Here is a 27,815-nt window from a genome sequence, read left to right on the forward strand (position 1 = left end):
CATAATTTGAATTTGTTAATAAAAACTACACCAACATAAATCAAATAATATATATCGCATAAAGAAAAAATTAAAAAAATCCAAACCATACACATTCCTAACAACTATTTTAAACCTAAAACCCTATCCCTTTCAATAATATGTGAATTGAGATAAAAGGAAAAAGTTAAAGCTTCATGCTGAGCTCCAACTTCTCAAAATCAATGCAACCAACCTTACATTAAAGCATAAAAATGAGAAAAGGTTTATAAGCCCAAGTCATTTGAGAACAGCAGCATCTTGTGTATAATAAAGTGGATAATAATTATGAAACTCATGCACAATCCAGCTGGTCAAAGAAATGATAAATTGAAGTACCAAACAATATAGCTAACCAAAGCCATGTGAGAGCTGCCATATTCTCTGCATATGATTAAGGGTGTGATAATTATGGTTCTTTTTCCAATGCTCATGGATTCCCCGTTCCAAAGCAACTGATACCTACCGCATAAAGGCAATATCGATGGTTTTATCACTTGGCCTCTTTCGTTTATTTAATATGGTAATGAAGTGGCAGAAGCTAGCTTTGGACTCCTGCATGTAAAATACACCTGGAAAATAACGCCAACAGGAGATTAATTAAAATTCATCCATAGAAGGAGAATAATTAAAAGGCATCCATAAAAATATAGTAAAATCTAAATCACTATAGAGAGTGGTTAACGGAGTTGTTTTTAATATGATTTTTTTGGACTTTCCCGTATCAGAATTTGGTAGAAAAATTTGAGGCGAAATTTTGATTTGTGTTATTGAAATTAGTTTTTTGATTGTAAATATAGATTCAGACACAGGATTACCAATCAAGATTATGATTTCAATAAAATTTCTAAAATTTTAGAAAAATTTGACCGAAAAAACTTACCATAAAAACTTCCAAAAACATCGAACTAAAAACAACTCCGTTGTTAACTGTTTAGGTTAATAGTGAAGCAGTAAATTGCAAGTTAGTGTCTCTGACATTTCTTGTTAAATAAAAAGTAAATTGCAAGTTAGTGTCTTGACATTTCTTGTTAAATAAAAAGTAATAGATGTGTAATAGTGTGCAAGTACTTTGAGATAAAGTGGATTTATCTTTTTCATTATGGTCATGAACTGGGTTTTTGCTGTAAATTATGAATTGTGGCTTGAAAATTTAAGTAGTTGGAGCGTTGATTTATGATGGTTTGAAAATGGGATAGCCCACTGGCAATGCCTTGAGAATCATGGAAGTAGTTGGATCGTTGATTTATGATGGGTTGAATATGGGATAAGCCCACTGGAAATGCCTTGAGGATCATGTGAAAGAGAAGTCCTTGCTAAGATTCCTCCACTTTGTGGGGACTTTGCCATCTGTCTACCTGCAATGAAATGGCAGCATGGGCTTTGGATTGTGTATAATTTTGGCACTGTAAGTTGTTGATGCCCTTGATTTTCAGATGCAGGGATTAAATAGGAGCCTTGAATGGTAAGATATGGTAAAAACAATCAATGGCCATTGTACAATTTTACTTGTAATAAAAGAATGGAGGATATTGCAGTGTCTGAAGGCGTGTTGTGAGTTTTGAAAACCTACAGTGAGATCTGGAAGGAGCTGTCCCTGATCAACGATAGATCGACTCAAAGAAGGAAAGATCTTCCCCTCATCATGGCACATTGTTTCAACGTAGAAGATGGTTATCATCAAATCTGTGATGAATCTGACTGTGGAGAATCCCCATCGAAGTATACATCTCTGGGCAGACACAGAAAACCTTGGCAATGGGCATGGAGGTGGGTCAGTGCCCAGAAGAACTCTCTGTGCAGAGCTTTAGCAATTGATAATGAGGATGGATTGATGCTGAGATGTTGCAGAAGATTAAGCTGGAAGAATGTATGCTGGAAGATGAGGACAGAACTAAGTAGAATGATAAAGCCAAAGCCAGAATCACATATGACATTCAGATATGATGCTCTAAGCTATGCTCTGAACTTTGATGATGGAGGAAACTATCAAGTTGGGCCAGATAATGCCTAGCATTTTAGTTGCAGGTTTGCTGCACAAATAGTACCAGTTGGCAGTTGGGAGCTAGGCTAGGTATCTTATTTATGTGCAACATCCTTGTTGCTACTGATCAGTTCTGAAAGTTTCTGATTGAGGAGGCTACTGCTTTCTGTTCTGTTTATTTACAGTAGAGCCGGATCTAGATTACCAGGAAGATCATGATTTCATATGCCAATGTTGAAAGTAAATTTGAGTGCCTCAGAGGAACCAGGGAGATCTTCCTCAGAGACAATTGTACAAATTGTTAAAGATTCCAACTAGCTTATGTTAGGTCTGAGAACCAGGGAGATCTTCCTCAGAGTATATTGTACCAATTGTTAAGGATTCCAGCTAGCTTAGGTTATGAGATTGCGTTTTGGGGAAAGCCAAAGTTATTTTTCAAATCATGTGCAGGAAAGTGCCATATTTTTAGTTACTTTTTTGTTGGATCCTGATGTACAAAGCGTTTGAATATATGAAAAAAATTCCATTCCTTGCAGCATACCTACAACTATTCTAGTTTTCCTGTCTGCTGCTAGTGTATTATTGTGATTTATATGAAGAAAACATGCAGATATCACAGATTTCATTTCAATTTTAACCATGTATCTGGCATTAACTATCATATAGAAACTTACACATAAAAATTAAGGGAGTTTTATGTGAGTTTATCTCTTTTCTCCAGTATTATGTTAGATATTAAACTTGCTTTTGCTGTTGGCTTAGATTTATTACTGTGTTAACTGAAAATTGTTTGCATTGTGGTTCCACGCATTCTTTTACTGCCTTACCTGACTTCATCTGGGGTTTAAGTCTGGGAAGGTATGATAAGACGGCTTCACTCAATACACCTCACTCAAGATGCTTTATGATCATAATTCGATAAAGGTCAGGCCTGTCAAGTAAGACCTTCGAAAACATTGAGGGAAGAGTTTGCATTATGTTCCTTAAAAGTTTTGTATATTAATTATGGTCAGGTTCAGCAACCAATTTTTACAGACCGTGGAATGATAGTGTTGGGTAATCTAATTTTTTCCTAATAATTTGTTTTATATATATATATAATATAAATAACTCATATTTTTTATTTGCATTGGGTTAATATTGGAAAAATATAAGGATATGCATTTAAACTAAACCAGTATAGATCCATCTTAATCAAGGTTCTAACATGAGCCCAGAGAGATCAAATTTCTTTAGGTTCAAATTTATTTTATAGTGCAAAAACACAATGTGTAATTTTTATTGCTTAAATTGTATTTTTGAATGTTATAGAGATTACATAACATGAGCATTGAGCTATTTTATCAGTGCACATTAAATTGGTTTTCTTGTTATTAATATATTTATAAATATACATTGATCAATATTAATTCATATTAAAACAGAGATCTAACATGAGCCTAGAGGGATCAAATTCCTTCAGGTGCAAATTTATTTTAGACTACAAAAAAACAATGTGTAATTTTTTATTGTTTAAATTGTATTTTTGAATGTATAACATGCACATTGAGTTATTTTGTCAGTGCACATTAAATTGGTGAATAGATAGTGTGGGTGGCGGTATTGCTCATAGTATGACATGATGACCCCTGGTTGACGTCATGAGATGGGACATCTTGAGGTGGTAGTCATCCATGGATCTTAATGTTGGTGTGACGTGACATCCTAGTGTGGGTTTGCCTCAACGCTGCTTTGGCTACGCCAAAACGTGGAAGGTACTGACAATTCCTCATATGATGTCACTAAGATCAGATGCGACAATAACAACGCGTGATTTTCTCTTGATTGGAGAGATGGACTTGTGGAATTTGGACCACAAATCGAAATATGTCATTAAACTTACTCAATTCACGACATTGCTTTACCAAGTGGTTGGGTTTATCACATAGGGCACATGTGACGGCTGATATCTTTTTCAAGATGACCTTAGATCATTTTTTGCCTGATCTAGATTGATGATGGTGAGAGGAGTTGTAATGATGGGGGCTTTTTTTAATTGCTCACGACCTTTTCTCCTCAAACACACATATGATGGGCATACATGCTTCATTCCCTTGTGGTGTGGTGTAATCTAATGGTTTGGTATTTGATCCAAGTAAATCAAAGTTCTTAGCGATAAATCATCACATGAATCCTAGCATAGAACAAAATCTAGAAAGATGGGGACAATGTCGCACATGATGATTTCCTACACAAATATGGCAAGTGTGATGTTTTTTCCTAGGTCTGGTGCTTTGGGAAACGTCAGTAACCAGATAAAATCGGTTAAATTCCCTTAATTCGGGACATTGGTTGATCAAATGATCTGGTTCATCGCATAAAGCATACATGGATGTATGTAGGGGTGTCACTGATCCGGGTTGCCTCCAATCATGGCGGGAGGTTGATGGACTAGAAGAGGGATAGGAGCAAGAATATTCTTCCCTCATGACGTAAAAAATGGTTTTGGATCCATCCTCTACTAGGAGTAATGGGGTATTGGTTTGGGTGAGTGCACCTAATGCATCTCAATATCGAGGGATTTCAGGGTAATGATGAGTGTAGTGCCCATATTCCGCACATATGGCGCATGCTTGGTTAGCGCACAATGCCTTATGACGTGCGGGTGTCCTCTTTTCTCCATCAGGAGGAGGAGGGTTCACTGACGCTTTTGGGGCATGCACAAGAGCTTTGAGCTCGTCTAACTCAAGTCACATATTGGTGGGGTGCCCAACTATTTCATACAAAGCACAGGGTTGAGGGACCCTCGAGGAGGGAGTGTTTGAAGCTTCCACCTATTTTCTTATCCCTTTTCTGGGACCAACTGGTGTCGGTGCAAGCGATGCTTGTTATGGTGTGTGATCTTGAGGAGGAATAGGACTGACGCTTGTTGTAGTGATACATGAGCTTGCTGATAGGGCCAGATACTAGATCGGTATTGTCAGATCCATATGGGGAAATGAGAGTGTTGCGATGACTTGGTGCGAGATAAAACCAGGTGGGGGGATAAGAAGGGTGTTTGAGTGATGGGATATGGTAAGAAATTAGGATCGGTAGCAACATTGTTGTTGGTATCCAAAACGGGTTCTTGAGCTTGGGGGTATTTGATGAACTCATCATGCACACGGTGCTTTTGTGGTTGGATAAATCTCCTCTATCACAAGAGGGTCTCATGAGAATGTCCCTAGGAGCTTTTATGGCTTAAATTGGCCCAGGATGAGTTTAGTGTAAGTGTTGATCCATTTAGGAGAAGATGAGACGAAAGATAGCACACCATCTAGTGGAGGAAATGTCTTCTTCTCATAATATGTGAGTTTATCTATTGTGATGATTTTTCCTTCATGGGGGAACATCATTACCCTGAATACAGATGAGGCAACCACTAACATGTCGTACATGTAACTTTGGCCCAGCAGGATATTTTAATTCAACTGAGCATTTAATACTTCAATATCTATTAGTATGGTTTTGCTAACCAATTGTACTGGAATGCCTTGGTATAGGCCTACAGAGGCTGAAGGGCATCCATCGTGTGCTCTAAGCATGATGTCATAAGGTTTGAGTTTGTGGGATCCTAGTTTATGCCAAACATATTTGGGCATTATACATGTGGATTCCCCTTCATCGAAAATGCAACGATGAATGGTGATGTTTTGGACTGAGACTAGGATTTGGAAAGCAACAGTTGATGGTAGTCATGGGGTAGCTTTATCCAAGTCAAAGACCATTAGGTGAGAATTGGTCGGGTCGATTGCGTCTAGAATGGAAAGTAGGTATTTCTGTAGGGTTGGGCATGTTTGTAGGACTTCTAATGCTGACATAGCTAAGGGATATTGTGCTAAGTCATTGACTATGTTGTAGATATGAGCAACTTTTGAGTTATGTCCTTCTTTCCATAAAGGTCCTTTGACCATCTTTGGCATGGGTTCTATAGGAGGTCGAGGAATGGTCAATGATGTTGTAGGTGTTGTCGTGGTTAAGGTGGATGGGTTGGGCTCTAGGGGAGCTTCATAACTTTTGTTTCACGTTTGCAGGAGAATGTCTTCGTGTGTCACGAAAATGTCGAGATTAGAATTATTATGGTGGTCCCTCCAAAAGGATGTGGATGGGATGGTTTTTGACGAGTGTTAACCAGTCCCTGGTGGGAGAAAGGGTCTTGCATTACTATAGTCTATTGACCTCCCTTCCCCCTATTGTCATGTATCCTTTTCAACTCAAGGAGTCGAGGATAATGATGGGTATAATGACCATATTCCCCACAGATGGCATAAGAATGATTAGTCCGTAGACTTGTTTTCTTGTTTTGCCTCTATGGGTTGTTGTTGGTCGACCCATGGCTTTGATCTCGGTTAGGGCTTCCCCTTTCTGGTGCATGCGGTGGTTGTTGCTGGTTGTTTCCCCTTTGTTCAGGCTCTCCCCTTTCTTTTCTCTTTGTTTTTTTCTTACCAACATTAGGTGGGTTATCTTGGTTCATTTTCTCCTTCGATTGTTGTTGTTGAGAAAGAGAGGGATGCACTAGATTAACCCTTGCATTATTTTTCACTGGTGGGTTATTCTGTTGTTGTACGAGGAAATGAGAATATTGATTTCCCTGTCCCTGATTGGTATGTGGATTCTAGGAAGAGGACATTGTGTCTGTATCTTAGAGGAGTATTGATTTCCCTATGGGGGAGGGTATGGGCCTCCATGTGAGGGTTGATATTGGTTAACCCTACTAACTGTATTCTACATTGGTGTGGGTTGACTGGGGTAGTATCCTCTTTGTTGTAGTGGTGTTTCGTTTTGTGTACCATCAAATTCTTGGCCATTGAACGAGTATCCATGGTACTGGTAGGTGTTTCTCAATTGGTTTTGGGTTATGGACCCTATCAATCCATCATTAACATTGGATGCGCCTGGTGTTTATTTATAGGTTTGTAGGTGTGAGGCATATGGCAACACATGATAGATATATTTAGACTGGGTGTATATAAGCTCTAACTATTGAGCTTTGCTAATGGCTTCTTCCTCATTATGCGGGGATGAATTTTCCACGTCTTTCAAAATTTCCGATGTGAGAGATCTCAAAAATAAGTTGAGGAGGACTTTTTCTTCAAACTGTGCTTTACACAAGCTACGACATTTCTGCCATTCATGGATATGATCTGATATGTGGGTAGTGTTATACTCCTATAGTAATAGGTGTCATATTTCATGATTGACTGGCTGAACTCTGTAATATGTTCATTCCTTTCCTTGCTGTAAAGGTTTCCATATTATGAAAAAATCAAAAAATTAAAAAATGTAAAGAGGGTATACCCTAAAAGAAAAATCAAAGGGTGGAAAAAATAAATGGTCAAAAGAAAAAATGAAAAGAAATGAACCCCAAACAAAAAGACCAGAAAGTGTGCAAGTCCAAATGCCACTACTATTTCATTTTCTATAAATAGAGCATTGTGTGCAGCCTGTTAATGTCATGCCACAATTGATGATGGCCAAACAGCTTAATCCTGACCAGTTCATGTTTCAATTTCATGTTTTAGTGATAGCGAATAAAATCTGTCCAAACTATTTAATCTTGGTAAATAAGTAGATAAGTAGAGAAGCAAAAGAGCTCAATTATTTAATCTGAGCCCTTGGAAGAAATAAGTGTAGACTTAGATAGGCTTATCATGCAAAAAAAAGAAAATTGATGAGGTTTTCCAGTCCAAGTGCACCCAAAAGAAAGAAGAAAAAATGTTAGGCAAAGTAGGCTGGGTAGGCAGTTTTGGTGTTGCAAAATGAGACTTGTGATTGATTTTGTCTCTCAAATGGTTAATTTACCTCTATCACAAGTGTTGTAGCAGTTACTCTTGGAGCAGCTCAAGCGAGACATGACTAACTCCCCTTCATCATTTTTTCCCAATCATTTACTAATTTCCCTCCAAAACGTATTGAGATCTGCTCGATATCACTCACAAAACACTAATCTCATTTCATAAACCCCTCTTCAAAAAAAAACCTAAGTTTTAATGTGAAAACTTCAAACATTGGCTTAGCGCCTAAGTTCATTTTTCATATTAAACTTTAACATATAATAGATAACTCTCTATAGTTTTTTTCCCCATCCCGTATTATGTATATATAACAAAATCCCCAATTAGTAATATTTTGCCCCCGGTTAAATAAACCATATCACTGCATATAAAAAGGAATTAAAGTTTTATCTGAAACCTTTTAATAACCCTTTTCACCGCATTAATTAACATTTGGTTAATTAATAACTTAACCTAAACTCACCCCGCAACCAATCAAACTGTGCCCGATATCATTAATTTAACATTAATATGATCAAGCCCCTGCGCATTAAAACTCCTCCATCTCCGCACAACGCCCTTCGTCAGATCAACGGCCCCGCATTCGACAGCGGAGATCTGTTTCGCGACCCCCCTATCTGCCGAAAGTTAAGCCGTGGGGAAACAGTGGTATTGTGCCCGTACCAGATCCACGTGTCGACCGCCCGCGGTGTTCGCTGTCCCTCCACCCGAAACCGCCCTAGCCCGAAAGCAGTGCGAGCAAAACAACTTACTGCCCTTCTGCTGAACCTTCGCTGACATCATCCTACCATATGAACCTTCGTTGATGTCATCCTGCCACATCAACCTTCGCTGACGTCAGCTGCCATGTCACCTGCCACGTCATCTGTCCCGTACCCCCTGTTGACATCATGCTGACATCATCCATACTTCGAACCAACACTTCTCGCCAAAATTCATTTTTGTCAATAAAGGGTAAAAAAGGTCCTTTTTGTTATGTTTTATGCATATAGTGCCCGCGCACTCCAAAGCTCAAAACCGACTCAGCTCCAGTTTTGACCGCCTCCAACCAGCGTAGCTACAAAAGCAAGCTCCGCAGCACTACCATTCAACCCACCATTTTGCAGTAACACATTTGAAAGCAAAAGAGGGATTTCTAAGTGCATAGAAGATAAAAGCAGAGATTTACAAGATGTTTTGCTACCCCAGCGAGCGGAAACCTGCAGAAACATGATTTACCAGAGAAAGGTGGGGATAAGACACCTTAGCAGACAGCGGTGGGCAAAAATCAAATCAGAATTGAAGAATATCAGATCACCGATAAAGAGTACCAGTGGAGAATTAAAGGCAAATCAAGTCATAATTAATGAATATCGAAGTCGACTAAGAGAAGCAGGTCAGGAGTTAAAGAATAGTTATTGCAAACAGTCGACACAGAGCTACAAAGGACACCTGCAAGCCGAACCCTAAAGAGGCAGCCTCCAGCACAACATAAGTTAGTTGTTTCCACTTTGCTTGTAAATTACTTTAGGTTAAACTTAGATATTATCTCAAAGCTTTTATGAGATACCTGTTGTACATATTTTGTTGTATAAATACCCCCTTCATCAAAGTTTTGAAGAGGTTGGGTATGTGTAGATTTCTTAGACTTTGTTGTAACTCTGAAACTTTTGGAATAAAAAGTTGTTGGAAACATCTATTGTCTAGTCTACTTGATGAGGAATTGATGTAGAAGACCTGTTACAGAAATCTTGAATCAACCCATGGATCAATAAGTACATTTTACCTTGTGTTTTACAGTATCTTGTTTACTATATCATCTATGTTTCATGATCTGAATGATAAAGAAAAAGATTAATTCAGAATTTGCTTAGCTGCACTCTATTTTCAGTCTTTATTATTCTCTGTGTTTTTCTTCAGAATTAGTATAAGCAGTGAATTCTTAATTGCTCCTGCTTGCCTGTTCTTTCATGTTGTTTATTTGCTAAGGAATTCTTAACTTCTCCTTAACAGTAATCATCCATTTTCCCTCTGTCAACATGTTGAAGGATTCTTAATTGCCCTTCATCCATTTGAGTCCATTCCATTGATTCCAGCCTTTTAAATTGTTCCATGTTTGACTACCTTACTCTGTGATGCCATCCTCTATTAGAAACCGAATCCAGGAAGCCTGTTTCTTTTGACTCCATCATGCCCAATGGACTGAACTCTTCAGTTTTACCTCACTGTTCTATTGAATCTCATCACTCAAACTCAAAACAAAACCCTTGTACTTCATAATTAGCCTAATACCCTAAAAACAAAGCTAAATCATAAAGAGAGAGCCGTCTCTGGATGCAGATTGGCTAGAATCTGTATCTAAAAGATTGGTATGTGGTTACCTCGGCCGTATTCCCTTTCTTACAACTTTTGGGAACAACCTGAGTGATAACATCATTGGCGACTCCACTGGGGACCTGAATAACTGTCTGTTACTATTGTTTACTTCATAAGCTATAGATGGAGCTTGAAGTTAGCCAGGTAGCCTTTGAAATTGCTTTTGCTTTGCAATTGTAGAAGTAGATAAATGTTGCTTCAGTCTATCTCCAGTCTAGTTTATGTTTTGAACAGTTGGTTGCAAATACTTGATCAGTTCCCTCTTTCAATAAATCTTTAGGAAAGGTTATAACTCCCACATCTAAAACCTCCTAGAAGAGACTGTTAAAAGTTGTATCATCATACCTATTTCAAGAAAAAACCAAAAACAAACCTAGAAACTGGCTCCAAAAAAGGTTCATTACACCAGATCAAATCCAGATCCTAATCCTCCACCTTTGTTTGAAAATCCTAATCTAATTCCCAAGATCCTTAAAAGACAATAGAGCCAAGAAAATTCTGCTAGTTCACACCTTAACAGACCTTTGCAAAACCCCATTCAATCTGAGCTTACCTCTGAAAAAACACCAAACCTTTCTGTCATTACTATAGCTTCTCCTAATTCACTATCAGTACCTCCAACTACTATTTTCACTCCTCCATCTTTAACATACATTCTGCTGTTGTCCCTACCCTTCCAGCTGTCACCTTTATTTCTACAAACATGGCAAACCGATATACTCCCCTAAACTTACCTGCAAATCCAGGGGCTATGCCTCAAGATTATCAAAGAAAAATCACCTATTTTGACAGTACTAGCACCTACACAGCTCAATAGCATACCAAGAAAATGACTGACTATTTTGAAAACTATGAGATTGATGATGATGATGTCAAAATGAAATTATTTGTTCAAAGTTTAACTAGAGATGTTAGAACCTAGTTTAGAGCCCTCCCTGCAAACAGTATCAATGATCCTCAAGCTCTTTATCAGACCTTCTTGAACAGATGGGAAAAGAAGAAAGATCCTCTCCATATTTTATCAGAATATGACAATCTAAGAAGAGGTACACAAGAAACTGTCCAAGACTATTGTACCAGATTCAACAATATCTAAAATGTTATTCCTCAGAATCTCAGACCTCCTCCAGATTTGGCCTTGATCAAATTCCCTGATGCATTTGACTCTGATATGGATTACCAACTTAGGGAAAGAGCTCCTCGAAACTTAGAAGAAATGCAGAGTATAGCTTTCAGTGTTGAAGCCAACCTGATATCTAAACGATCTAGAGCCAAAGCTGAAAGAAGAATACCTTTCAAAGAAGAACCATCTGCCGTTGAAAAAAAACTAGATTCAATTATCAAAGAATGGACAGACTTGGAGATAGAATTGAAACAATCGAGAGAAAATCCCCTTGGGATGTTCAACCGAGCAATGCTGGTAGAAATCCAAATTTCAGGAAAAATCAAATTTCTAACACTGGAAAGACAGGGCCTGACCAAAATATTAGGCCCCCATTTCAAGAAAATTATGCAGAAGCCTCAACATCTAATGAACCAACAGAAGACACTCAAATCAATTTGATGGGACTCAACAATGAACAACAAGTTTTCTTGACCCATGAAGATCAAGAAGCTAACATTCTTGAACAATTCAAAACTCAGTCAGGTGAATCATTTGACTTTAGGGAGGGATATGATACAGCCATTTATGAAGTCCACAAACAGTACAATCTGAGGAGCAGAAGAATAGATGTCCCTAAAATCAGCAAACAGAAAGATACCAAACAGCCTAACAAAGGTAAGATCAATAACACCCCTATACATATTCTTTCTAAAACAGATCCTAACCCTGATAACCCAATCATTGAAGATATATCAGACAATCGGCCACCTAACAGACAGTCTTCCACTGCAATTCCTGCTAAAGAAAAAGAAGAACAACCTCTAGAACATGATTTGGAAAACAGTTCAACACATAATCCCACACCTGAAGAAGAGAAAAACGCAGAAAATTTAGCTGTCTGAAATACAAAGACTCAGACCGAGAAACCTTTCAACTTTGAGACAGAAGTAGGCAAGCTAAAGATAGTTGTTCCCTTATCACAATTAGCTAAACATGATGTCTACAGAAGTCAAATCAGCAGATCACTCAAAATTTATGTAAACGAGGATTCATAACATTTAATAAATGTTTTAGATGACCAGCCTGAACTGATATTTGGCCCTCAAGTAATGGAAAAACAGCAGAGGGAAAGGTTCCTCCTTTCTATGTGGCTTTAAACATTCATGATACAATTCTTCATAACGCCATGTTCGATTTTGGTGCTTCCCATAAATTAATGCCTAAATCTGTAATGGAAAAACTTGACCTTGACATCACCAAGCCATATAAAGATCTTTTCTCTTTTGATTCAAGTCAGGTCAAATTTTTGGGTTTAATCAAAGATTTATGTGTGTCACTTGTCCAATATCCTACCAAAACCATCCTAATCGACATAGTAGTAGCTGATATTCCTCCAAAGTATGGTATGTTATTGTCTAGATATTTGGGTGCAAAACTTCAAGGATCTTTACAGTTAGACATGTCATATGCTATGGTTTCAGTGTTTGGTCAACCAAATAGACTATACAGATAAACCCTTATGAAGTATGTAGTAAGTAGTCAAGAGAAACCTCAAAATTTCCCTATCTACTGAGTACATTCAAACATGGATTCTTTTATCCTATACAATGCTAAAATTGATCCCTCATATGAAATAAAAGTTCTGGCAGATAAAACAGAAGAAATAGAAAATGAAAAGTCTAGGGCCCGAATCCAAGAAATTGTTGAAAATCATGAAAAATCAGATAAACCAAAACAGTCTGAAAAACCAGATCTCCCTGTTGAAAAGATCCCTGAAAATCCAGATACAAATAATAAACATGAAATCCTTTGGTACTTAGAGTTTGATGGTTTTGTCAACAAAATAGGAGCTGGGGCAGGGGTATAGGTGCATAATCTTGAGAATAAACATGTTGAAGGTCATGCCTACAGATTAAACTTTAGATGCACTAATAATATGGCTGAATATGAAGCTCTGTTGCTAGGTCTTAAACTGCTGAAGAAGTTAGGAGCAACTAGAGTGTCAGTCATGGAAGATTCTGATTTAATCATTCAACAAATAAAAGGGAAATTCTTGGCAAATGATCCCAGATTAAGAGAGTATAGAACAACAGCCATTAAGATCCTCAACACATTTTTGGAAACTTAGCTTGCCAAAATTCCAAGAAAACATCATTTGCAAGCTCACAACTTAGCAATTTTTGCCAGCACTTGTAAATTGTCGTTTGAACCAAATCATCGATTCACAGCAGAAATCAGACACAGGCCAGCCATACCTGATAATTTGAAGAACTGGCAAGTGTTTGAAAGTGATAAACAGATCAACAATTTTTTGACCCTAGAAGAGGAATTTTCCAGCACTAACGCAGATGAAGATATAGTTAGTGAGTTTGATCCAGCCAATCAGATACAAACAGAAATTTCAGCAAAAAATACAAGTCAAATGCTTCATCCAACAAAATTCACCAAAGAGGAAATACAAGAGCTCAAACAAACAGACAATGATGAAATTATTGAAGGAGAATCTGAAGTCATCCATTTGAAAGACAATCATTTACCCAAAGGATTAACTCCTTTGGAAGATCTCTTTGATTTCAATGATATTCCAAAGAAAACCCAAATGGAACCTCCAAAAGCAAACATTGAAGATTACAACATAGGAACTGAACAGAGCCCAAAAATGATAAAACTGTCCAAATCTTTGCACCTAGATCAAAAGCTCAAGTATGTTGAACTGATCAAAGAATACCAGGATGTTTTTTCCTGGAGCTATGCAGACCTCAAATCTTATGATACCTCTGTAATTCAACATACAATACCCCTCAAAGAAAATAAAAAACCATTCATATAGAAACTCAAAAGAATAAATCCTGTACTGGTCCCTGTAATTGAAAAAGAAATCAGACGAATGCATGATGCAGGGATAATTACCCCAATCAGATTCTCATAATGGGTATCTAATTTATTGCCTACCAGGAAGAAAACAGGGGAGATCAGATTATGTGTTGACTTGAGAAATTTAAACAAAGTTTCATTGAAGGACAACTACCCCTTACCTAAGATGGATCACATTTTACAAAGGGTAGTAGGTGCTTCTAGGATGTCACTTTTGGATGGGTTTTCAGGTTTCAATCAGATTCTAGTTCACCCTGATGACCAAGAAAAAACAGCATTTACAACACCATGGGGTACATTCAAATATGTTAAAATGCCTTTCGGACTTAAGAATGTAGGGGCGACCTTTCAACGAGCCATGGACATAGCTTTTGCCAAAGAAATTCACGATTTTCTGGTTGTATATCTAGATGACCTCACCGTATTTTCCAAAATAGATCAGCAACATTTAGATCATTTGAGACAAGTGTTTCTAACATGCAGAAAATATGGTATTTCACTCAATCCTAAAAAATCTTTGTTTGGTCTAGAAGAAGGCAAATTCTTAGGCCACATCATCTCCAAAGATGGCATCAGAATTGACTCTGCTAGAAATATCAACACCCCAGAAATATCAAAGAACTTCAAGCTTTCCTAGGGAAGATTAACTTTTTGAGAAGATTCATACCTAATTTGGCTGAATTAATTAGATTATTGAACAACATGTTGAGAAAGGATTCAAAAGTTAAATGGACAGTAGAAGCCAAGCAAGCATTTGAAGAAATCAAAATGGCTTTGACCAGAACACCAGTCCTCACAAGTCCAAAGTTTGACAGAGACTTCATAATTTTCTCATTTGCATCAGAACACACCATAGCAACTATTTTACTACAAAAAGATGATCAATGATGTGAAAAACCCATAGCCTTTTTCAGTAAAACACTTAGAGATGCACCTCTGAATTACAAAATCATGGAAAAACAGGCCTATGCACTTGTGAAAGCCATTCAAGACTTTAGAGTTTACATATTATACTCACATGTAATAGCCTTTGTGGAAATGTTGTTGTAAAAGACATCTTGACTCAAGATGGAATTGAAGGCAAACGAGGTAAATGGATTGCTAAGATATTGGAGTATGACATTGAAATAAAACCTGCAAAGCTGATAAAAGGACAGGGATTAGCTAAACTCATGACTAAAACAAACTTTCAAGCCTTAGGTATCAATGAACTGGATAACGAACAGGAGATGGCGACTCCACAAATCAGCCAGGCCTTCTTAGAATCACCTTGGTATGCTGATATAATTCATGTATTATTAAACCTGCAGGCTCCTACAGGGTTATCCAAAACAAAGAAAATGTTTTTAAAGATGAAAGCATCAAAATTTTGTATTGTAGATAATGCCCTTTTTTGTAAAAATCATGAATGTATTTTATTGAATTGTTTAATAAAAGAAGAAGCTGACAAAGTTCTCAAAGAATTTCATGCAGGGGACTGTGGTGGACACCTGTACTAGAAATCAACTGCATACAAAATCCTAAGGGTTGGATTTTATTGGCCAACTTTGTTCGTTGATGTAAAAAGGTTTGTCACTTCTTGCCACAAATGCCAAATTTTTGAAGGAAAAAGGAAATTGTTACCCTTGCCCTTAAGGCCAATTTCCACTGAAAGACCATTTCAACAATGGGGTTTGGACTTCATTGGAGAAATCCATCCTCCCTCATCTAGCCAGCATAAATGGATTCTTACTGCCATAGACTATTTCACCAAGTGGATAGAACCCATTCCTGCTAGACAAGCCAATGATACAATGATCATAGGATTCTTAGAAACCAACATCTTGTCTAGATTTAGCTGTCCTGAAAAGATCATAACCGACAATGTTGCTGCCTTCAAATCCAAAAAACTGATAAATTTTTGCAGTAAATATCATATCACTTTAGGCCATTCCACAACCTATTACCCTCAAGGTAATGGGCTAGCTGAGTCCTCCAATAAAAGCCTGATCAATATTATTAAGAAATTGTTGGAAGAAAACAAGAAAAACTGGCACAAGAAACTTACAAATGCACTATGGGCAAACAAACTTACTACAAAGAGATCTATTGTAACCAGCCCTTATGAGCTAGTCTATGGCATGGAGGTTGTGTTTCCTTCATCCTTAGGAATTCCTGTGATGAAATTACTACAAGAAGCCCAGGTGGAACCCAATGTTATTCAAAGAAGAATAAATCATACCATCCATTTGCAGCAGACTAGAGAAGAAGTACACCGACGATCCCAAGTGTTACAAGAAAAACTTAAGAAGATATTTGATAAAAGGACCAAAGAAGAAGATTTATTCATAGGAGACAAAGTTCTAAAGTGGGATTCCAGGAGAGAAGACAAAGGAAAACATGAGAAGTTTGACTTCCTATGGAAAGGGCCATTTATCATCCATGCATTGTAAGGCAACAATACTTACGTTTTGAAGAGCCTGGATGGTACAGAAACAGAAGAAGGACCAGTGAATGGTCGAATGCTGAAACATTACTTTAATCCTATCTTTTGATACATTTTGACTCTAACATGTAAAAAAGGAAGTTTTGGTTCAACAACTTAAAAAGAATAATCAGCTTGTTCATTTCAGCAGTGAGAGTGAGGAGGAAAGTACAGATTCAGAAATCAATGAAGAAACTTTGCCATTTTGTTTTGCCTCATTTTAGTTTATTAGAGATTGCAAAAGAAGACTTGGGAGTAGCAACAAATAATCCAATTGAAGACTACCCAAAATAGATGTACAGTTGTTGGAATCAGCTCTAGAATAGTGTATATATTTTACAACATCCTTTTGTACAGTTTCTACATTCAACAAAGGAAGATTTCAGAGCAGAGCAAAAGGTATTCATAAGGCCATCTGACCTGCTATTCTTGACTTTCCACCAGGGAAAGCCTTCCCCAAGTGGAGCCTGTGTTATACTCCTATAGTAATAGGTGTCATATTTCATGATTGACTGGCTAAACTCTGTAATATGTTCATTCATTTCCTTGCTGTAAAGGTTTCCATATTATGAAAAAATCAAAAAATTAAAAAATGTAAATAGGGTATACCCTAAAAGAAAAATCAAAGGGTGGAAAAAATAAATGGTCAAAAGAAAAAATGAAAAGAAATGAACCCCAAACAAAAAGACCAGGAAAGTGTGCAAGTCCAAATGCCACTTCTATTTCATTTTCTATAAATAGAGCATTGTGTGTTGCCTGTTAATGTCATGCCACAATTGATGAATGGCCAAACAGCTTAATCTTGGCCAATTCATGTTTCAATTTCATGTTTTAGTGATAGAGAATAAAATCTGTCCAAATTGTTTAATCTTGGCAGATAAGTAGATAGGTAGAGAAGCAAAAGAGCTCAACTGTTTAATCTGAGCCCTTGGAAGAAATAAGTGTAGACTTAGATAGGCTTATCATGCAAAGAAAAGAAAATTGATGAGGGTTTTCCAGTCCAAGTGCACCCAAAAGAAAGAAGAAAAAATGTTAGGCAAAGTAGGCTGGGTAGGCATTTTTGATGTTGCAAAATGAGACTTGTGATTGATTTTGTCTCTCAAATGGTTAATTTTACCTCTATAACAAGTGCTGTAGCAGTTACTCTTGGAGCAGCTCAAGCAAGGCATGACTAACTCCCCTTCATCATTTTTTCCCAATCATTTACTAATTTTCCTCCAAAAGGTATTGAGATCTGCTCGATATCACTCACAAAACACTAATCTCATTTCATAAACCCCTTTTCCACTTCAAAAAAAAAACCTAAGTTTTAATGTGAAAACTTCAAACATTGGCTTAGCGCCCAAGTTCACTTTTCATATTAAACTTTAACATATAATATATAACTCCCTATAGTTTTTTTCCCCATCCCGTATTATGTATATATAACAAAATCCCCAATTAGTAATATTCCGCCCCCAGTTAAATAAACCATATCACTGCATATAAAAAGGAATTAAAGGTTTATCTAAAACCTTTTAATAACCCTTTTCACTGCGCCATTCCAAGGATTAATTAACATTTGGTTAATTAATAACTTAACCTAAACTCACCCCACAACCAATCAAACTACGCCCGATATCATTAACTTAACATTAATATGATCAGGCCCCCACGCATTAAAACTCCTCCATCTCCACACAGCGCCCTCCGTCAAATCAACGGCCCCGCATCCGATGGCGGAGATTTGTTTCGCGACCCCCCTATTCGCCGAAAGTTAAGCCGCAGGGAAACAGTGGTATTGTGCCCGTACTAGATCCACGTGTCGACCGCCCGCGGTGTTCGCTGCCCCTCCACCCGAAATCGCCCTAGCCTGAAAGCGGTGCGGGCAAAATAGCTTACTGCCCTCCCGCTGAACCTTCGCTGATGTCATCCTGCCACATGGACCTTCGTTGATGTCATCCTACCACATCAACCTTCGCTAACGTCAGCCACCATGTCACCTGCCACTTCATTTGTCCTGTACCCCCCACTGACATCATGCTGATGTCATCCATCCTTCGGACCAAAATTTCCCGCCAAAATTCATTTTTGTCAATCAAGGGTAAAAGGTCCTTTTTGTTATGTTTTTGCATATAGTGCCCGTGCGCTCCAAAGCTTAAAACCAACTCAGCTCCAATTTTGACCACCTCCGACTAGCATAGCAACAAAAGTAAGCTCCGCAACACTACCATTCAACCCGCCATTTTGCAGTAACACAGCTGAAAGCAAAAGAGGGATTTCTAAGCGCGTAGAAGAGAAAATTAGAGATTTACAGGATGTTTTGCTACCCCAGCCAGTGGAAACCTACAGAAACATGATTTACCAGAGAAAGGTGGGGATAAGACACCTTAGCAGACAGTGGTGGGCAGAAATCAAATCAGAATTGAAGAATATCAGATCACCGATAAAGAGTATCAATGGAGAATTAAAGGCAAATCAAGTCAGAATTAATGAATATCAAAGCCGACTAAGAGAAGTAGGTCAGGAGTTAAAGAATAGTTGTTGCAAATAGTTGGCACAGAGCTACAAAGGACACCTGCAAGCCGAACCCTAAAAAGGCAGCCTCCAGCACAGCATAAGTTAGTTGTTTCCACTTTGCTTGTAAATTACTTTAGGTTAAACTTAGATATTATCTCAGAGCTTTATGAGATACCTGTTGTACATATTTTGTTGTATAAATACCCACTTCATCAGAGTTTTGAAGAGGTTGGGTATGTGTAGATTTCTTAGACTTCGTTGTAACTCTGAAACTTTTGGAATAAAAAGCTGTTGGAAACATATGCTGTCTGGTCTACTGGATGAGGAATTGATGCAGAAGACTTGTTACAGAATTCTTGAATCAACCCATGGATCAATAAGTAATTTCTACCTTGTGTTTTACAGTATCTTGTTTACTATATCATATATGTTTCATGATTTGAATGATAAAGAAAAAGATTAATTCAGAATTTTCTTAGCTGCACTCTATTTTCAGTCTTTATTATTCTCTGTGTTTTTCTTCAGAATTAGTATAAGCAGTGAATTCTAATTGCTCTTGCTTGCCTGTTCTTTCATGTCGTTTATTTGCTAAGGAATTCTTAATTGCTCCTTAACAGTAATCATCCATTTTCCCTCTGTCAACATCTTGAAGGATTCTTAATTTCCCTTCATCCATTTGAGTCCATTCCATCTGATTCCAGCCTTTTAAATTGTTCCATGTTTGACTACCTTGCTCTGTGATGCCATCCTCTATTAGAAACCGAATCCAGGAAGCCTGTTTCTTTTGACTCCATCATGCCCAATGGACTGAACTCTTCATTTTTACCTCACTGTTCTATTGAATCTCATCACCCAAACTCAAAACAAAACCTTGTACTTCATAACTAGCATAATACCCTAAAAAAAAAGCTAAATCATAAAGAGAGAACCCTCTCTGGATGCATATTGGCTAGAATTGTATCTAAAAGATTGTTCTGTGGTTACCTCGGTCGTATTCCCTTTCTTACAACTTTTGGGAACAAATGGGTAGAAAGTGTTTTTTTGAAGTGGGTGAGGAGTTCTAGGCCCGAGTCATGACGAACCAGGATCTAGAAGACTGTGAGGAATATTGTAGCTAGGGAGTTGAAGTTTCGATGTGACGCAAAAGGTTGTTCAATGTACCATTTCGCTGCACCACATGTGAAATGTCATGACATGCTTTCCTGGGTCTTCTCCCTATTTCCCTTCAAATTTTGGAATGTCTGAAGGGAGCTTGGTGGGCACGGTTGCCTAATTCTGGCTATGTGTGATCGGGCCATTGGTTATCTTTCTCAAATCGAATAGGTTTAAAGAAGATAAGAATGAGATCTATGAGTTGTCTGCCATCACGGAACAATTTTGGATAACTGTATGTAAATCGGTCCTCTGTGGGGAAGTTTCAGGAGAAATACCTCTATGGGTGTCTCGTGGATTATCGAGAGGAGTGGTGTGTGGGCTCCCCAAAGGGGTAGTGTGTGGCGACCATTGTGGGGTCGTGAAATGTGTGCTTTAGCAGTCCCAAGCAAAGATGCACCGATAAAGGAAGATCTTATAATGGTGATTGTGTGACATCCTCTATGCCTAAATGGTTGTAGTCCTGGTACACCTCCTCATAATGGGGGAGGCTTAAGAAGTGTCTAGATCAACGGGGAGCCATGGGGTCCCCTATCATGTCGATTAGAGTGTGTGCTACTTCTTGTATGGTGAGGGAAGTAAATGATTTTTCAAAGTGAATAAATTACATACATAAAATAAAGTGAAAAATAAAAATATTACTTTCCCTTTAACTTTAGCCTATGTGATCAATCAAACAAAAAAATGGTTTTCCTTCTTTTTTTGTGTATGAAAAAAAATCCTAGGAAGATATATTTTTCCTTGCAACTATCAAAGTAATTGGCCCTTGCGAGTATATCTTATGATGGGTCATGGGCAATTTCGTGAAAGAACCGGTGACGCCTTCGAGCAGCCGAAGAATCAACCAAGATAATGAAAATGAGGCTCAAGTACTACCCACACCGTCACCTATAGGGAAATAGTTCCCTATATTTTGGCCACTAAAGTACCTTTGTCCCACATGAGCATTCGAGTCTTTAGCTTCTTGGTAGTTAGTTACTAGTACCGAGCACTAGATGGGTTGGGTAGCCCCAAAGAGTACTGCACACACTAGACCTAAGTTGAACCCCCTCTGAATCGGGTCTCTGCCATGGTCGGCTATTCTTTTCCGTGGGATGATTGAAGGATTTTAAGCTCCCTAAAAATTCAATTGTTGTGTCTGAAATATGTAACATGACCATGGAAGATTATGGGATGCCTACCCCCAATGGTCCTAACCTGAACTATAAATTTTTTGGTGGCCCCTGTGGGGAGTTTAGTTGGTTCAAGTTATGGTTTCTTTTAAGGTAATAATTTTCTTTAGGGTGTGAGATGTAAGCTAAAATAAACTAAGTATCAAAGGCTCCAGAAACTAGATGCCTTCTAGTACGTATTTTATAGAAGCTTAGTGTGTGATGTGAATTTGTGTGCAAGTGGTGAAGTGAGCATGAAAAGTGTGAGAAGATGTGGATATTCGGTGATCCATTCCAATATTCCCTTAATTACACTAGATTTAAATTGTTCCTTGCATGAAAAGGAAATGATATGCAGATAATGGGCTCCTTAATCTTTTTCCCATTACACTATGTGAATTTCAAAACAGGGAGATAGAAATTCAAATGCTTTAAGAAAGTGTTCATATGCAAACCCAAGTGGTCTAAGAGACGCAAGGGAAGCAAAGATTTCTTATTTTCTATAATAACACTTGCTCCTAGTCCCATAAAATGAAAGAAATGATTGCTTTGGTTAGTAACAAGATTTGTGGATGATGGGCCACTTATTCCTTTACTAATTAGGCTGTGTGAAAATTGACCATAAAAATATAGTCTAATTACCCAACTAATTATGATTAGTAGAGAAATTAAGTAATCTAAACTGACTCGAAAAAAATTTCAGAGGTGAAGGAAATTCACTAAAGGCTGCCAATCACTTGAAAGGTGTGAAACTACAAGGTGTTTTTTCCTTTCTGGAAAACTGTGCAGGTTTCACAATGCATAGATGAAATGACATGTCTATCAAAGGAAAAGATGCAGTGTGTTTCTGTTTGAGAAGAAGCTACACTATCAACAAGAGACTGTAAATTAACAAGTTTCTTGGCCAACAACAGGTCCACAAGGTCTTGCAAAAGTTCTAGAGAGGTATTGAATACCTTGTGAATCGATTATGTAGAGAAAGGGTCCTATAAACACAACCTTTAGATTAAAGAAAATACAAAAATATGGTTTCCATTTCTGTGGTAGTATTTTTGTAGAAATGGTGTACCAAAAGACACCTCCTTAGCAGTTGGTTATTCCCTGTAAAGGAATATAGACAGAGTTGGTGCCATTAGTGAACAGACTTAGATAAACAAGGCATTGCAAAACAATGCATATACAAACATGAACTAAAACAAAGAGATAAATACACAAATAGTGCTCAATGGAGAAAACAAGTCAACAAAATAATGGAAAAAACTCCCTTTATTGACTGCTGAAAATAGAAGTTGAATACAATAGATGAATACTAAAAACTTGAAGATAATTCTTTGAGCTATGGTGCTCAAAAATCCTCAGCAAGGAGGTTCCTTTCCTCAATCTCTTTACAAGATTCTCCTCTCTCTCAAAGAAGTATGAAGACTCTCTCAATGGTGGACTCTTCTCCTCTCACTAAGATGATGGATTGCTTAAAAGAAATATGGCCAACATGCTAGTTCTCTTACTTTATTTGCTTCAACAATGAAATGTTGGGTTTCTCTGATAGCAATTTGGCCAACATAACATTGTCTCATGTTTTTGGTTCTCCCATGGCCTGTTTATATAGAATTTTTGAATCCATCTTCCCTCTCTTGGTTCATGAATGATAATGACTTATGAGTAGGACAAGATGATTCCATTGAGGGTTGCATATCTTCAGGGTGACTCGAATTTGGTTGTCCTTGACTGAGATCCTGTCAGGGAATTGCCTCTAACTGTGGGAAGTGGTCCCGATTTTGCTGAGTCAGCCATTTTCTCAACCATGTGGTTGTCGAAGGAAATATCGCATGGTTCATGATTATCGAAGAAACAACCACAAAAAAATTCAATTTTTAAACTCCATAAACTTTGGACTTTAGGAGAAATTAAATTTGTTGAACTTCATAATGTCTTCAGTTGGAAAATATTCACTTATGCATTCTGTTGGACGACTTTTAGCGTCTTTTGGATTGTGAAAACACGTGTACAATTTTCTGGCATTAACATACCTAATTGATTAGAGGTAGTGGGTAGATGAAACCAACACGTAGAAGTTTTTCAACTTTGGCTTTAATAGTGACAGCTCTCTTGGGATTGATTAGACAGAGGCAATGTCAAACTGACTTAATATATCGTGATATGTCTTGATTTCATGTACAACGATGTTTGTATCGATACTTGGAATCTCTTCATAAGACCAAGCAAAAATGTCTCTAAATTCTTGGAAATGGGCTTTATAAGTCTTGACCTCATTAGGAGAGCAAGATGCACCTATACATACATTCTCGACAATTCTAGGTTTAATCAAAATATCAAGAGGGATAGTCTCTTCAATATTAGACAAATTCTTGTCATAATTGATGTCATGGATGGATATGGAATTCTCAGACATATCAATTACATTGGGTCAATAGAGTTCACTAATATTATCCTCGGAGGAATATGGCAAGGAGGAACTATGGCAATGGTCATACCATGATGCATCATCCAACATCATGATTGCCATGATGCTCTCATCAATAGAAAATGTACGAGAGAATGGATCATAGGATGTGTCGTAATATAAGGAATGATAAACCTAATAGATCAAAGATGAGATATTATAATATGTCGCACATGCCAAATAGATGGCTTCACAGTCGAGCTCAATGGGACTGAGCGGCATACAGTCACCAAAAGTGTCAACATTAGATTCATCTGGCACTATCCAAGGGTCATATGGGGTAGTACAAGAAGATATCATGTTGACGTAGGTGACTAGATTAGAGTTGTCGGGAGGAGGAGGAGGAAGGGAAGATTCTCTCATGAGGGAAGAATCCTTAAGCAATCCCACCACAACATGTTGATATGGATGGAGGGTTTCTGCTACAAGAGGAATCCTTCCAGTAACTTGAGATTGGTGGCAAAGAAAGTGAGTTTATCAATGGATACTATACCTCCCTTATGGGGGAAAGAGATGATTTTGAAATATGTCAAAACAATAGCAACCATAGCATAAACTCACATACAACCCAGTAGAAGGTTATAATACAACTCTTATCAACTTCTACCCACACAGTATTTCTGCCTAATTCTACTTGTAACGAATTTAGAATTCCACAAGGCTTGAATCCTCTTCCATCAAAATCATTTAGAGTAGTTGGTGGCTGATTTAATTGGGGAGAACTAATGGCCCTCCAAGAAGAAAGTGACATGATACGAGTTCAAGCTCCTTCCTCCATAATGGAGCAATGGATGGTCTTACTTCGAATGACAACCTGAATCATGAAATCTAATTGGTTTGGAAGTCGAGGTGTATAATTCTCATGGTTAAAAACTACAAGTTTCTGAGGGATCAATAAATCTAATTACAGAAAGAAAAGACTTCTTCTAGGCGGGACAATTTTACCACACCTCAAGAGTTCACATAGCTGAAGGATATTGAGCAAGATCCTCAACTATATTATAATTATGAGCATCTCTTACACAAGGGTTGAATGCAGATTTATGGGTAACACCTTTGTGAGGATTAATTATCAATTCTATAGGAAATTCATATAGAGTATGATCCGATGGGAATGTAGTAGAACTAGAAAGTTGATTAGTAGCCTGACCAGTCGAGGGATTCACATTACCATATTATTTATTCCTAGTGACCACCATAACATCATTTTTCTATAGGTTTTAACCCTGTACAGAAATTACCTACATACGAATTCTAAAATGTAGAAAATAAACAATGCAAGAGCATAACACATAAAACACATATACACAAAGATTTTCCCCTAAATCCCAAAACCAGGACTACTAGCTTGATTTTTCATTATATTCCTTTCAATGTTACAATACATATTTATACATGCCGAAGCATCCAATACCATGGACAGAAAACCATCGCATCCAAAACCATGGATCGAAAACCATCGCGTCCAAAACCATGTACGAAAATCATGCGCAAAACCATAGGTAGGTCCACCCAACCTAATATAGGGTCCAAAAACAAAATTTTCTGGGGTGCTGCCCTAGACCCCATAGAGGGGGGCTACCTGCACCTCGCAAACCCCCTATGAACCCCCCCCCCCCCCAACTACGCAATCAGTGCAACGAAGGGGGGGACTCCTCCCCCCCTCTAACCCCTCGGTTAACTACGTGGGCTAGTCATGGAAAGAATATAACACAACCCAACATTCTCCCACTTGTTGTTTTCTTTCCACAGGGGGCCACAAGAGAGCTTTTTCATTTATCCAGCCCTACAATGCCCATTGTTTCTCTACACCAAGAGAACTTCTCAGAGCTTACAGATTTTGTCAATGCATTTGCAGTATTCTTCAAAGTGTCCACCTTTACCAGCAACACCTTTTTGTCTTCTTTCATATCCCTCACAAAGTGATACTGAACATCAATGTGCTTTGTCTTTGAATGATATGCAGGGTTCTTTGCCAAGAAAATTTCACTTTGGTTGTCACAGTCTATCCTTATAGCTCCCTGTACTAACCCCATACTTGAACACAATCTCTACAACCAAACAGCTTCCTTGCTTGCATGAGTGGCTGCCATGTATTCTGCGTTTGTAGTTGATAGTGTCACTACAGATTGTTTCTTACTCATCCAACTGACTGCACCTCCAAATAGGTTAAACACATACCCACTTGTAGATCTTCTCTGATCTAGATCTCCATCCCAGTCTGCATCAACAAAGCCACGAATATCTAATACTCTGTCTAATCCTGGTCTTCCTTGGTAGCACAAACCATAATCACTAGTGCCATGTAAATACCTAAAAACCAGCTTCACTGTTGTCCAGTGCTCCTTCCCTGGTTTTGACATAAACCTGCTCAATACTCCCACTTCATGTGCAATGTCTAGTTTAGAACAGACCATTCATACATCAGGCTATCGACCGCACTTGCATATGGAACACAGGACATGTCTTCTTCCTCTTCTTGTGTCTTTGGACACTGTTCAGCAGATAACTTCACACCTACAGGAATAGGAACCTTCATCGGTTTACTATCCTGCATATTAAACCTCTGGAGTATTGTCTCGACATACTTCCTCTGGTTTAAGCAGAGCTTCCTCTTTGCCTGACCTCTTTTAATTTCCATGCCCAAAATATAGTTTTCAGCACCAATATCTTTCATGTCGAATTTGGAGGACAATTGGGTCTTCAAATCCTGGATAATTTCTTTGTCATTTCCAACTAGCAACATATCATCCACATACAAGACTAGATAAATAACATGGTCACCAATTAATTTAAAATATACACAGTGATCTGCTTTGCTTCTGGTGAAGCCAAGTCCCCATATAAATGTATCAAATTTCTGATACCACATCCTTGGTGACTGTTTTAACCCATACAGAGACTTCTTTAACTTGCATACCAGTTCTTTCTTACCCTTCACTGCAAAGCCTTCAGGTTGCTTCATGTAGATTTCCTCTTCTAGTTCCCTGTGAAGAAATGTTGTCTTCACATCGAGCTGTTCTAGCTCAAAATCAAAAGCAACAACAACAGATAAAAGTAATCTAATAGAAGTTACCTTGGCAACAAGAGAAAAAATATCACCAAAATTAATTCCCGGCACCTGAGAATAACCTTTTGCTACCAACCAAGCTTTGTATTTCTCCACTTTTCCTTCTGCATTTGTCTTCTTCTTGAACACCCATTTGCTGCCAATGGGTTTCCTTCCAGTCGGCAACTCCACCAGATCCCAAGCCTCATTTTTGTGCAAAGATGTCATTTCATCAACCATGGTCTCTTTCCAGAGTTTTCCATCCTCTGAATCTATTTCTTCCTTCACAGTTATGGGATCATCATTAGTAATAGATAAAGAAAAATTTGAACAGAAAGCAGATGGACTATACTTTTCTGGCTGTCTTCTTTCTCGAACTAATCTTCACACACCCGGAGTTTGTGGCTCTTCATCTTCTGATTCCTCCTCTGTTGTAGAGTCTGATTCTTCCTCCTTAAGCTCAAACTCTATCTTCTCAGGTTCCTTTGGTTGGACTTCATGTTTAATAACATCTTTTACCTCTCTGAACACCATATCTCGATTGTACACAACCTTCCTTGTTACTGGGTTCCAAAGCTTATAACCCTTTAAACCATCCTTATACCCAATAAAGATGTACTTTTCAGATTTACTATCCAACTTGGTTCGTTTCTCCTTTGGAACATGTACATATGCATCACATCCAAATACCCTCAAATGTGAAAGAGAGTGTTTCTTACCAGTCCATACCTCTTGTGGAGTCTTATTCTCCAACACTGATGAAGGTGATCTGTTGACCAGGTAACATGCTATCTCCACCGCCTCTGCCCAAAATTCCTATCCTAACCTGGCACCACTGAGCATGCTTCTTTCCCTTTCCATCAACGTCTTGTTCATTCTTTCTATAGCTC

At 38.0% G+C, this 27,815-nt stretch overlaps 1 long non-coding RNA gene across 1 annotated transcript in view; it reads right to left on the minus strand.

The window, feature by feature from the left end:
- Nucleotides 1-257: 257 nt before the first annotated feature.
- Nucleotides 258-27,815, minus strand: part of LOC149209244 (uncharacterized) — a 158,952-nt gene continuing 131,394 nt past the window's right edge. Inside the window, exon 3 of the long non-coding RNA XR_016252195.1 lies at nt 258-590. This is a non-coding gene — a long non-coding RNA (uncharacterized LOC149209244). The remainder of the gene's footprint in view (nt 591-27,815) is intronic.

This window comes from Pinus tabuliformis, chromosome 1_2 (genome assembly GCF_031772625.1).
Source record: "Pinus tabuliformis cultivar Carrire ecotype Pingquan chromosome 1_2, CPIR1, whole genome shotgun sequence".
In the NCBI taxonomy this organism is placed as follows: domain Eukaryota; kingdom Viridiplantae; phylum Streptophyta; class Pinopsida; order Pinales; family Pinaceae; genus Pinus; species Pinus tabuliformis.